We start from the raw sequence: 14,181 nt of genomic DNA, 5'->3' as shown, positions 1-14,181 counted from the left end.
TTATCCCTCTCTACAACTACCTGAAAGGAGGTTGTACCAACCTGGGGGTTGGTCTCTTCTGTCAAGTAACAAGTGATAGGACAAGAGGAAACAGGCTCAAGTTAGGCCAGGGGAGGTTTAGATTGGATATTAGGAAAAATTTCTTAACTGAAATGGTTCCCAAGCATTGAGAACAGACTGCCCAGGGAAGTGGTTGAGCCACTATCCCTGGAGGTATATAAAAGATGTGCAGATGTGGTGCTGAGGGACATGGTTTAGTGATGGACTTGGCAGTGCTACGTTAACGGTTGGACTCAGTGGTCTCAAGGGTCTTTTCTAACCCAAACGATTCTATGATTCTATGATGTATGTCAGGATGCACAGAATGAAGATGAAGTATGCTTATTAAGACACAGTTCCCCATGCTTGTTGGGTTTTATTCTTTTTAGCACACCGAATAGTACTTCACATAACTTAGCATCACAGAATCATAGAATCACTTACATAGTATCACTTCCCTCACTGCAAAAGGGAAGTGTTACTCCAAGGTTGACATCCGAGCTCCAGCAAAGTACAAGCAAGCTTTGCCGTTAATATCTGTGTGACTAAGATGTAACCCACTTTGAGGTAAGGAGTGTCTATTTGGCTGTTAGGAAGTACTTCCTTCTTGCTTTTCTAAATACTACTCCATTTAGTGCTCCCATGAATAACCATTACATTTAATATTAAAAGAGAGGGATTCTACTACTTCATTCCCAAAAGAAAACAGCAACCTAAGAAAAAGAAATCAATATTCAGGCTACTGAGTCATCTGACTAACTGTTTTTAATGTAACACAACTTGAAAGACATCTGGTCACTGCAAACCACCCCAGATTTCTCATAATAAAACCATCCTTTCCACCCCACGGTTTTATAATTCCTTCAAGATTCAAGCATAAAGAAAACTGGACTGCAAGCATTCAGCCAGAATATATGCACTTGAGCATTCTGGAATGAGGCCTAGAAAAATAAACTTGTTTGTCTGAATCAGCCTTGAAGGAGAAATCTTTGGAGTTGGAATTAATAGCTGCTATTTTAGAAGTGAAACAGCATACATGATTCAAGCACTGTACAAAAGCTAATGCATTGACTGCTTAACTTTAATGACAGGATCAAAACAAATAAAAGCTCAATTGATCTGTTGAAAAAGAGATATTTCATTGGCTGTATTTGATTAATTTATGGTTTTATTCCCTTTGAACTACTACAAGGCTATTTGCTCTTTACTTGAAATACCCTACAGTCATGCAAAATTAATATGCTTACTCCATTGTACTCTAGCTTATATGGCAACTGTTTCAGTTATTTCACACCAGTTGACTCTTTCTACGGGCTTTAAGACTCACCAACATGCAGATCAAAACCAGATCAAACAACTCCTCTGTAAATGACATATGTACGTAGATGCGTAAATGGCAGGAAAGGCCAGACAGAAACCTCACTAGAACACACAGCAAGAATACATGGTGTTCCCATACCACAACCTACTTCTGTAATGCCACTGTTTGTAATGATCTAGTGACAACAGAGGCCAGAGTAGAATCGTAGCTGTACCATACGCTCTGTGCACACTTGGAGCGGAACATACAGTTGCTGCCTTGGATGCAATCCGCAGCCACACTGTAAGAAAAGCAGGTGGTGGGATCTACTCCAACTTCTAACATCTTAACTTTTGCATTTGAAGTGGAACCTGGTCTGGCTCTGCCACTTATCCACTTGCCAACTTGTGCTAGTAAGAAACGCAGGGCTTTAACTGAGGTAACGCACACAGAGGTACAGTATCTAGTGACTGAATGCACTGCAGCAGCATCGTTTCCTCTCCACTGTGACATGTTGTCATACTTCTTGCACACAGGGACCACAAAGTAACTTTAACCATTAATTTCAATAAGCTCATTCCTTATTTAGTAATTTTCCATATAAAAAAGAGATTTTACCTCTAGGGAAGATAAAATGAAACAATGCACTGTTCATTCCTCTCAGCCATTTTTTGTTAAAGGGCATTAAACTAGTCAAGTGTGGAAAATATCCTGTAGTTCTACTTATTTCCACTGCTACTTTCATCCCACTTACCTAAGCTGTGGTGTAGAACTTCCTGCCAGCTGCTGACCCTATTTGGGCATGACGGCTGCTCCCTTCACTTGTTTAAAAAGGGTCTTTAAATGGTAACGGGCTTCTGCTTCTTCCTTTAAACTCTTCTATGAATATGTATTTAACTTCATGTTATTTTCAGTTACGCCTCATTCTCAAAATGAATTTGTTCAGTCTTCTCACTAAACATTTTGTGACAGTGTGACTCTAAAATGACAAAGGGTTTCTGCTTAATGTAGAGAGCAATAGTTCTCCAATCTCTGCTACAGGAGAAGCTCTAATGTCTATTTAAAATTATCTACTTGGAAATTTTAAAAACCAGTGATCTAGTGGTACATGAAATAGCCACAAAATAAGCAAGCTACTTAAAGTGTGATATTCTTATCATTCAGGTATGAAAGGGACACTTTTTCCACTCACAAAAAAGATCAGCATCTTCCACAAAAAATATACTTGATTTTCTCATATGAAATGTTCCACTGTTTTCAAAAAAATGGACGCTTGAGGCAAACAGTGCACTTACAAGCCGAAATTCCAACAGCAAAAAATGAATTTAAAAAATATTTTTCCATCAACAAAAATCAGTTATTTTTTTTTCCTCAATCAAAAATCAAACAAAAATTCATTTTCTCAAAGGAAACCCCATTTTCTCAAAGGAAAAATCAAAAAAAATGAACACGGACATTTTTAGCATCTTTATATATCCAAAGAAATAACTCGTAGAGGTTAAAGCACAGAATGTCTTAGGCTGAGATCATTTAGTCCAACAGCCCTGCTCATGAAGGGTGAACTAGAGCAGGTTTAGCCCAGGACTGTGTCGAGTTGGATTCTGACTATCTCCAAAGATGGAGACTCCACAATATCTCTGGGCAACCTGTACCAGTGTTTGACCAGCCTCACAGTAAAAAAGTGATTTCTTGTATTCAGATATATTTCGCTTTGTGCCCACTGCTCTTGTCTTGTCACTGGGCATCATGGAGATGAGCCTTGTTCCCTCTTCTTCATTGCTTCACATCAGGTATTTATACAGATGAGTAAGATTCTCCTGAAGCTTCTCTTCTCCAGGCTCAACAATCCTAGCTCTCTCAGCCTCTGTTCATATGAAAGAGGCTCACATCCCGTAATGATCTTTGCATCTTTGCTCTGGACTTGCTCCAGTAAGTCTTGTGCTGGGGAGCCTAGAACTGGACCCAGTACTCCAGGTGTGGCCTCATCAGGGCTGAAGAGAGAGGAAGAATCACTTCCCTTGACTTGCTGGCAAGACTCTGCCTAAAACAGCCCAGAAGGCTGTTGGCTGTCTTTGACACAGGGCCATATTTCTGGCTCATGGTCAGCTTGGTGTCCACAAGGACACCCAGGTCCTTCTCTGCAGAGCTCGTTTCCAACCAGTTGGCCCCCAGCATGTACTGGTCCATGGGGTTATTTGTCTGCAGATGCAGGACTTTGCATTTCCCTTAGTTCAACTTTGTGTGATTCCTCTCTGCCCGGTCCATCAGCCTGTTCAGGTCCCTTGAATGGCATCACAACTCCTCCCAGTCTTGTATCTGCAAACTTAATGATACTGCACTCTGTCCCACTGTTCAGGTCTGTTTAACTGCTAACATGAAGATTTTAAGTAGTACTGGCACCAGTACTGACCACTGGGGTAGGCAATGAGTGACTCACCACCAACTAGACCTTGTGTTGCTGATTAAAACCCTCTGAGCCCAGCCAATCAGATAGTTTTGAATCCACCTCCCTGTCCACTTATTTCACCCAACCTTTGTCAGCTTGTCTATAAGGATGTTATGGGACACAGTGTCAAAGTCTCAGTAAAAAACATTCATTGCTCTCCCATCATCCACCAAGCTAGTTACCTAATTGTAGAACACTGTCAGGTTAGTTATGCGGTGTTTCCCCTTCATAAATCAATGCTGACTACTCTCGCTTGCGTTCTTGCCCTTCATGTGTTTGGAAGTGCCTCACAGGAAGATTCCCTCCATCACCTTACTAGAGATTGAGGTGAGGCTGATCAGTGTGTTTTTTCCCAGGTTTTCCTTCTTGTCCTTCTTGAAGACAGGAGTGATATTTGGTCTCCTCTGGCCTTCAATCACCGTGACCTTTCAAAGATAATTGAGAGCGGTCACACAGTGACATTAGCCATCTCACTCAGCACTCACGGGTGCAGCCTATCAGGCCCCATGGACTTATGTGTGTCCAGATTAAGTGCTCCCTAACCTTCTCCACCACCTCGTCCTCCTCCTCCCTTGATCCAGACCATCCCTCTGATCTCAGGTGCCTAGGATTCCTGTAGCCTGTCATACCTGTAAAGACTGACACAGGACTTTGAGTACATTGGCCTTTCCTGTGTCCTTTGTCACCAGTTCCCCTGCCCCATTCAGCAGCAGGTTCATGTTTTCCCTAGTTTTCCTTTCACTGTTTATGTACTTGTAGAAGCATTTCCTGTTACCCTATCCTTTGTCAGACTCCACTCCAGGTCAGCCTTGGCTTTCTTAACCCTATCCATGCAAGATTAGACAACAATTCTATACTGCTCCTGGGTCACCTGACCCTTTTTCCACTTCTTGTGCATTTCATGTCTGAGTTCAGTCAGGAGCTCCTGGCTCATCCATGCACCAAGCAGGACTGGCTCCTGACACCTTTGTTTGATTTCGTGCTTGTTGGGATGGACTTTTCTTGAGCTCAGAGGTGATCCTTGTATATCAACAAGTGCTTTCAGACTCCTCTCCTTTCCAGGGCTGTAACCCGTGGGATTCTTCCAAGCAGATCTCTGAAGAGATGTATGGACCGGTATTGGTCGCTGTTACGCTAACAATGACTTCTTTCTCTATGCATTTATTTTCTATTATTTTGCTAGCTTACAAATTTGTGTGAAACTAAATAAAAGGAAGTTTACATTTCAATCATTGGCTATCCTAGTGCTAGTGACATCGGATATCCAACATTGAAAACGAAACGCAAGGCAGAGATGAAGACTAATTTTGCATTTTATATACAGGTTGGCATGGTTTCAATGCTTTTTCATTTTAGTGTCCTTCTTATATATTGAAGTATTTAACAGAGAAAAGAACAAAAAGAGACAAAACTGCTTAAAGACTTTTTAGGGTGTGTAGAAACAGAAATACCTATCAAAATAATTGTTTGCATAATCATGATATAAACAAGCTGCAATTAGGATGTAGTTATCATTTCATTATGCTGCTCATTATGACCAAGATATCCTGTTTGTTCTGCCTGTTCAAACAGAAAAAAACCCCAACCTATTAATGAAAGCAATTCTTTACAGTGTTTCAAAAGGAAGCTGGAGCTGGTAAACACATGTTCTTATGGGAAATTGCCATAATCCTGACTATATCCCAGCAGGGTCTGAAAATATTTCTCACAAAGTCTCTTCTATAAAATCTAGAACATATGTATGACAGACTATGTTTCACGTCCTTTTAAGGAACTTACTAGCTTAATGAAGAGGACATTAATTTTGCATTTTCTTTCAAATGTCTGCCTTTTGATACAGGTAGTCTGCAATATTTGTTTTCCCTCCTGTTTTCATGATTTCTGCACTTTCATCAATCTGTCAAAGAGACCATGAAAGTTTACATCTAGACGCCGCACTGGCAGCATCTTTCTGTAGGCTTCTAATGCAGTATATCCAACACATAAGTCTATTGATAAATGCATTTCATTACGTTCATACTATTATGCTCCCACCATTCTTCCAGGACAATTTTCAGAAAAATCAATGCAGTTGTTATTTTTTATGTGGCTGCTAAGAGGTTTTGAAATTGATCTTACAGGTTTTTTATTACTATTGACTGATACGTCAAAAAGAACACAAACAGATCAACACAGCTCCCCTACTAATTGTTATTCAGCTAAATATCTATAAGCCATTAGGGACATATAAAAGTCACAAATTTCTGGATTAGGAACACTATCAGTGATGAAAATTTTAAAAACTTCACGGCTTGAAAAATGTACATCACTCTTTACAATCTAAAACGGACAGCATGATTCCCTCAGCTATTTTTTCTTCACTACTTCTTTTCTGAGTTTTCATCCTCTTGGATCAAACAAGGCAATGCAGTTAAAGAAAACGAGATCACACTAGACATGGAAACACTTTGAATGCAACCAGAGACAAATGGAAAAAATATCTTGAACTTTATATTCTAAATACAGTTCTTTCATATTCCAAATCAGACACCTAGCAATTAGTCCTCCTGAAGAGCTCTTTAATGCAGTGTCACCTACTGTAATTATCTATTTTTACCAAAACCAGAACCAGTAGCAGTCAGAACTCAGCCAGAACTACTGTATATGTTGTCTCTGAAAGCATGCATCATCTCCTCTCTCAACTGCTATTTTTTCCAGAATTGTTTACCAGACAGATGAATAGGCATGCCTCATTGTCTTCCACTCACTGGAGCAATACTGACTTTTACAATCTCTGCAAGTTTAAATTATGTGTTTAAAAGACAGCACGGATAAGGAAAGGGAGGTGGGTGCACTTCTGCCCTGTATAATTTACTACATTTGTAAAAAGCAAATTCAGAACTCCTCCATTCTGACTCACCAGTATTTTACTCTCACATTTACTTCGGTATTGGTAGAAACAGCTGCAGAAAATGCAGGAGAAAGGAAAGAAATTAGACCTTTAATGAACATACAGAAATTTGTAACCAATGCCCTCCATGTTGAAGTATCACAGATGGTAAGATTAGTTTTTAAACCACTGTGCCTTCCTTTACCACATGCATAAATACTGCACCAGTATTTTTAACTTTTTGGATGTCAGTTGGCCACAATGACTTGCTACTGCCGTTGGAAACTAGACCACAGATGTCCTACCGCTAAAGTTTAAATCTATCTCTTGGGTTTGACTCCACACTATAAATTACTAAAACAAACAGAAAACTTTTCATTTGCACTTCTGTTACTTTCCATCCAGGACTCTACTCTCCAGACAACTATTCAGTCTCCCCTGCTCCATTATATGTGACTCTCTTAAAGCCCAAGATTTTAAGTGCTCTGCCTAAAGGACTCTAGCTACTTCTGTGGGTGTCACTGTTAATTAAGGACACATGGAAAGGAAATGAAGGAGCCAAAAAGCAGCCTTGCTGTCTGGAAAAAGACCAGAATACATGGACACGGGTGACAACAGTAGGAAAAATCAGAGCTGGATAACAGGAAACGTTTGCAGCTGAGAGAAACAGTCTAGTGCCTCGTGTTCAAGCACATGAAGAAACTGAATGACTCAAAAATCAGCCTCAAATGAGTGAAAAATTGGGGCAATGATGTCAAAGTTTCAAAGGTAATGGAAAAACAAAAATATTAACAAGGATGAGCCTCTCGAGACTATTAGGAACACAGTTTATTTCCTTTTTATATATTCCACTCAAACTTCACTGAACAAGAAGTCATTCATAAAGCTATCAAACCATGTCATGAGCTAGACAGTGAGAACTAATAAGTTTAATAGCTAAGATGATCAGATAGGGCCTGGTGATAAACCAGAATGGGACAAGACAGATAGGCTTATGTATGGACTGATTTGTAACTAAGTTTTTTACTCAGCAGTAGCTTCATTTTTGCTCCACACCAACTACATTTCTGTTCAAGGCAACAAGAAAGCATGCCAAAACAGATGGTTCTGGTCTCTGGTAACTATTAACTAATATCCAATTCTGACTCCCAGCCGCTAGCCTTCACAAGTGAAATTATGCAACCATATCTCTTAGGATGACCTCTGAAAGGGACTGTAATTTAAGATACAGAAACTGTATGCCTGAGCTGCTTATCATACAAAGAGAAGGACTGCTCTCACCATTGAGCTATCATCTTCATTTCTAGTCCCCCCAACTCCTCCAGCTCCACCGAGATAGCCCGTACTGCACTCTTGAACTCTCCTCTTGTAATGACTATTGGGCCCTCCAGGAACAGCTGCTACATTTAGTAAAATCTGTTGACAGGGATTATTGAAAGAATGTATGGCCAAATACCACAATCTCTGGGTTTTTTCACTAAAAATTATAACAACCAACATTTCTACTCCTAGTTCTAAGAGGGTGTAAAAGAATAAAATTAGAAACTGGGAATACATCTATTTACTGAGGAAAAAAAAAACCTGAGAACATTTGGCAGACAGCAGCTTAGCTTCACAAGCAAATATTTAGTTATCCGCAACTGACAAGTAAGCAGAAACACTGATTGGCTAGATTTGGTTTAAAATCTGTGCAAGTAATTTAGCATCAATGTTATAATGTTTAGTTTTGAAGTAAACAATATTGTCATAGGAAAGCTTGTGCTTGTGGATAGTAGCACTATAATTTGTAGTTTTATTAACATAATTTTCTGCATCTATAAAGCACATCATCAGTCTTGGCATGTGACCAAGGTACAAGTGTAGTCACTTTACTGGGAATAAATGCAGTTGGCTAGGCAGTGTTTTAAGACTGTTATTCCATTTTTCCAACAAAGGAATATTTCTTTTACTGCCTCTTTTTCCCACACGCATGCATACTGAAACAAGCAACAACACTCCAGGTAGGATCTGCCCCAGTTCCAGGAAGAGAAGACAGCTTTAATACTCCTCAGAACAAATCAGTGCCAGTTGCAACTGTTTAAGAGATTATTCCTTTTAAACGAGCTCCAGTCTTTTCCATTCACTTGTTGCAAGGTAAAGGGGCATTACATCTGGTGAGCAGGGAGGAACAAGGATTTCCTGGTTCATATATCCTACTACACAGAAGAAAGCATTGCCAATCCCAGAATTTGCATTGTGGAGTACTGTCAAAGTTGGGAACCTTATGTGGTCCAGGATGTTCATATGGTGTTTCAATTACACAGATGATTCACTGATCTTTATCATAGCTGTATAGTCTGAAAAGGAACTCTGGATTGCAACGTCAGTTCAGCACTTAGCTGCTACTGATGAATATGATCTTAGGTTGCTTGTTATCTAACAAATCCATCTTCCACACAGTATATTCCTGCTACTCAAAAGTCAGTTGTAACTCTCACAAATACTCTTAGGAGATGAGAAATGATGTCTTACAAGTGCAGAAGAACCCTGGCTGGGCAAAGAGAAGAACGCACTGTCTGCAGCTGTCAGAGCCCTCTGTGAACTGGTGATTCAGGCTCACGTAAAATATGAGCGTCCCTTATGTCATCACCATCAGTTCTTCTCTGTGAGCAGTTGCACTATCATAGTAAAACCTTATGTGAACTACAGTACAGATACTGCACTGAACAGACATATAACAGGCATATATTCAGACATATAAATTTTGCAACCTTACTGCCTTAAGAACGATACTGAGCTTAGAGAAGGCAGACTAACAGGGGCAAGTGAATTCTGAATCTGCCTGAAAGCCTAGATCCAACAGAGTCTCCAACCCTCACAGCTGCGTTCTCAAAGTTCTGACCATTTATGAAAAATTTCACCTACTTCAGCTGTTCAAACATTCAAAGATCCAACACAGCCACAAGCGCAGATAAGCAACTGAGTTTTGTAGCAGTACCGTTCTTTGTGGATTTACAGAAACGCATGCAGAGCCATAAGAAGTGCTGGAAAGTCACACAAAGAAACTACTAAGTGGCTTATGGGAGAGTTTAGACAAGAGATTAGGCACATCTGTAGAACCATAAGTGGCAAAGACAACAATCTCTCCTCTGACTGACTGATGGACTCAAAGAGCCCATCCACAAAATACTTACGAAGCCACATTCTTCCCTGCAAGATAACTCAACTTTCCATTTGCCTGCAAGTTAGTTAAGGCTTGTACGAATTCTCTAAAAATGTAGCAGGGCCTTTTAAGCAGTTATTTCCATGCTAAGGAAAGTGGATCTAAGTCAGATCTAAGTAAGATCTTTCAGAATCAGCTGGCAGTCTCACTAGAACAGAAAACACACTGTTATGTACTTGTGTATACATGGAAACCAACAGTGCATATAACAAACAATTCTACAGAATATGACATTCTGGCTAATACACTGCAGAACCTAAAATTCACATTTACACTGAACAACCAGACACGATTTGCTGTTAAGGTAACTGTGATTCACATACCCACCTGAAAACCAGAGCTGCCAAATCAGCCAGTCTCCAAAACTGAACTCCGGGGAAGATACTTTAGCCCCCCGATGTCATGACATATGCGCACTTTCCAGTTCAGAAATGTGAAAAGCTCCTTTTCAGTCTAGAAAAGAGCAAGCACTGATTATTCTCCTGCTTTCACTAATGAATGACCTAACGGTTCTGGCATCAGCTGTGCTGGCTCCAAACCACCACCTCTCTCAGCCAGGACAGGGCTCCTTCGAGTACTCCACGGGGTGTGAGTAGGGGATGCAAAGAAAAAAAAAGATTACTCTCTCTTTCTTAATGTGCACTAAATTTAGTTTTCAAAGCAAGAAAGAGAATCACTTCCTTCACTCTGCAGAATTACGGTGATGTAAACACAGCACTGTTGATTTTTTCACTTTCTTAATTTTATGGAACCAATCTCCCTCAAAGCAGGTTATTTATTATGTTGCCACCCTGGATGGAGGCCCATGTCTAAAAAAATTGTAATCTGCAAATATTTTTTAACGATTTTGTAAGTGCTGTAATTTTTCAAGCAACCTGATTGGTTTAAACCACTGCATTTACAGGAAAATATTTTTTGTGTCTGTTGGTCCTGGTGAAACTTGCATTTTTCATGTTGCAGTTGGAGATCTAAAATACACTGAGGGAACATTATGTTACACTATACCTGTAGTTAAAACATCATTTTCACTTTCTCCCTCATCACAGCAATCAATCCTAACATGTTTTTAAAATTAAAAAAAAAAAGAAAAAAAAAATGTTTTTCTTAATCTGGATTCCAATCTGTTCCAAGAGCCAAAATTACAGCAATGGATTGATAGTGCAGTATTTTCTTATGCAGGTTCTAATAAGATTGAATTTACGATTAATCACACTGTGCTATCCCCATAACCAAAACAACCTCTGAAATTGCAAGATCTCAGCAATATGTAAAAAGCAGCTCTGTTAACAAGATCTACAAAAGGGCTTTTTCCTTTACGTTTTGAAATTGTGAAAAATATAAAGGATATAATATCAATGAATGGACTAAAACAAAACAAAAAATAACTGAACATATCCTATCAAGCTATGAAGAAGATTAAATTAGACCAGAAGCACAATCTGGAACAATGGGAAATAAAACAGCACATGCACAGCAGTGGGAAATCTGCCATTGATATATTTTGGAGCAATGAATGTACAAAGGCTCAAGTTTAAATTGCACAGCTAGTAACTAGTTCATTGTACCCCCTCTGTGCTTTAAAAATATTTTCCTAAGCAGAGCTACCCAAAGAAGTCTTCAGATACATTTGTTTTGAATGTCTGTAATTTAACGCTATCACCAAACCCAGGTTAAAATAATATATTCCCATACAGATCAGGAGATTGTGTATGACATAGCTTTCCACGGAAAATTATGATTGAGCAGAAACATCGGGAATTAACAATTCTGTTCTTTACTCATTTTAGAAACATGAAATCTGACCAGAAAAACTTGCTTAATAAAGTAAGCTTAAAAGATACTGATCTTTTTTTTCCTCTACTTCCTGCAAAATTTTAGGAAAAAAGCCACTTCTACTCCGAAGTGTGACTCCTTGGAGAAAACACACATACAATATTTGCAATTACTAGGGAAAGCCCATTGCAAATTGAATTTATGACTTTACAAGTGAAAATACAGCAGCTGAACTAACAAAATCAGGCTGTGTTGATTTTGATTTTTTTTATAACTACCTCATATCAGTAAATTCTATGGCAGAAATAAATTTTATTTCATGTTACCTATCTGTTCTACTTTAAATACCAATGGCAATGCAGGAAGTTCATAAATGCGAATCCTCAGGAGGCTTACACGCATCACTGAGAACAGTAAAAAGAATGGTTACACATCTGCAGTCTGAACTTTGAGATGAATACAAGTAAATTGTGAATGCGCATTTTTCAAATGATTGCGCCCATTATTTTCCACTGACTCATGATTGTTGGCAGAAATGAATAATACATTTTAATATAGTCTAGAGATTCAGCAATCACAGATACACAGAGTATGTATGGGTATATATCCATCTTCTATGCATACATAATACTAAAGCTATAGGTTGTCATCTGTTTTTAATACTAAAACACCAAATAATTTATAATGCAGAACTGTAAAATATATATAGAACACTGCATCAATCATGTAAGAATACTAGTGCTGTTCAACATTTCTGTAAATCCTCCATTAAACTTAGATTTGAGACTGAATCAAAGACTTATATGGATCAAGTCATGGTTGCTTGGAACATTGAAAGAGAGACATAAAATGCTGTGCTATTTCATGTCAAGATTATTTGCAGTTCACTTCATTATTTCAAAGAATACAAGCGACTGAAATACAGTGCACTCAACATTAAAGCCAGTGCTTATTCGTTCTCTTTAATTCAGGAGGCAACTACTAAATGACAATTGGGAGATCAGCTGACAGGACTCCTAAATTATTTGACACAATCAGTACACTGCTAATGTAAGCAAAGAAAGAGCAGAGCCTTGTGCAGCTATTCAGTGACATTGTCAAATAAGAAGGAATTAACTATTTGAATACTAACGATGTCGTGCTTTGCATTTCTACATTCCTTATCAAGCTTCATAATGTACCATAAGTCATTAGTCAAGATAACAACCATGACTTGTTCTGTATGGAAAACACACAGAAAAACGAAAATTCAACCATTCTGTCCTACACGGTGCCTGAAAGTATAAAGTCCATGTGTCACCTAAAACCACTCTGTAGCAAAGTAAAACTTTACCAAACTAAAGAAACACCACGTGAGAAAGTGTGTGTGAGTGTACACACTGTCCTTCTCTTTACTCGTGCAAGACTTGTGAGACATGCATTTTTAGGAGAATTGAACATAACATTCAGGAAATTAACGGTTACGTATGATTCCAAATCAACTTCAGAAGGAAGTGATCCATACAAACCTGCACAATACTTTGCTTTAACAACAGTTTACTCCAGGTACAATTTGAAAAGTACTGTGCCGTAAAAGCATTCACAACTTCCAAAGTCTTTTGGCAAAGGCAATGAATATTCAACATCTGCAGGGACTGTTGCAAGTTCATGAACTACAGAAATAAAAAAGATACCTTCTTTTGGTAGCCTAGTTCTTGTGTAAAAATCCAAAAATAATACACCCTAGTAACAGCATCTACAAAGAACCAGATACTTGGCCCTGGAGTAAGACAAAGCAGCAAAGGGCTTATGGCAACTACGACTGCTAATGCAGGCTCCAGCACTTATATTAGGATGAAATCAAGCATAGCAGAACTCAGCCTTTCCAAACCACGCATTGGTTTGGGGGGAGGTGGGGAATTCTGTGTCAACATCTTTAATAAAGCAGATGTGACTCATTGCACTCTCATTTAAAATCAGAAACCGAGGTCTCTCCTTTTTCCACTGAATCAATGGCAGCAGCACTGGGGCAATGATCTTTCATAAATTTCTGCTCTCTGTACAATCACTTCATTTAAATTGTAGTATCTGACAGTGCAGTTTTGGGACGCAGTGCTCAAATCCTGGCTTTAGTTTGTCTCCTTAATGCCATGCAACACCCTTATTCACCTTCTGCAGTGGCACTGATCAAGAAAAATGTTGAATTAATTTAATCAGTATACCATCCCCATAAATCTTCCTAAGCTGCTTTTTTTCATTGAAGAACACATTTCATTTATAACTGTTGTTTCAATAAACCAAGTAATATGAGGTATCTTTGCTCAATATATTCTGAATGCTGAAAGCATCTGTTAGGTCACATTGGGTTTTGGGGTTTTTTAATTATTATTTTTAGGATGAGAAAAAGGCGTTTTTCAAGCACTTCCCTGCATCTTTCATTTTCTCATTTAAGTTCCTCAATCCAAATTCAATAATCATCCATTAGAATTTCAACACCTTGTAGTCCTATAGTGGTCTGTTCAATTACTTTCAGAAATATCCTGGAAAGAACTAATGCCAAACAGTATTCTCTT

The 14,181-nt window shown here is 38.7% G+C and overlaps 1 protein-coding gene across 5 annotated transcripts in view; it reads right to left on the bottom strand.

Moving 5' to 3' along the window:
• SNCAIP (synuclein alpha interacting protein) overlaps window positions 1-14,181 on the bottom strand; it is a 90,302-nt gene that overhangs the window by 62,487 nt on the left and 13,634 nt on the right. For 3 of the 5 annotated variants that reach the window (XM_054186164.1, XM_054186162.1, XM_054186166.1), the window contains exon 2: window positions 10,184-10,309. The exons of the other annotated variants lie outside the window; for them this stretch is intronic. The gene's annotated coding sequence lies outside the window, so the exon portion shown is untranslated. The remainder of the gene's footprint in view (window positions 1-10,183; window positions 10,310-14,181) is intronic. 5 annotated transcript variants of the gene reach the window in all.

The sequence above is a fragment of the Rissa tridactyla genome, chromosome Z (genome assembly GCF_028500815.1).
Source record: "Rissa tridactyla isolate bRisTri1 chromosome Z, bRisTri1.patW.cur.20221130, whole genome shotgun sequence".
In the NCBI taxonomy this organism is placed as follows: domain Eukaryota; kingdom Metazoa; phylum Chordata; class Aves; order Charadriiformes; family Laridae; genus Rissa; species Rissa tridactyla.
This window is presented reverse-complemented; position numbering and strand designations above follow the sequence as displayed.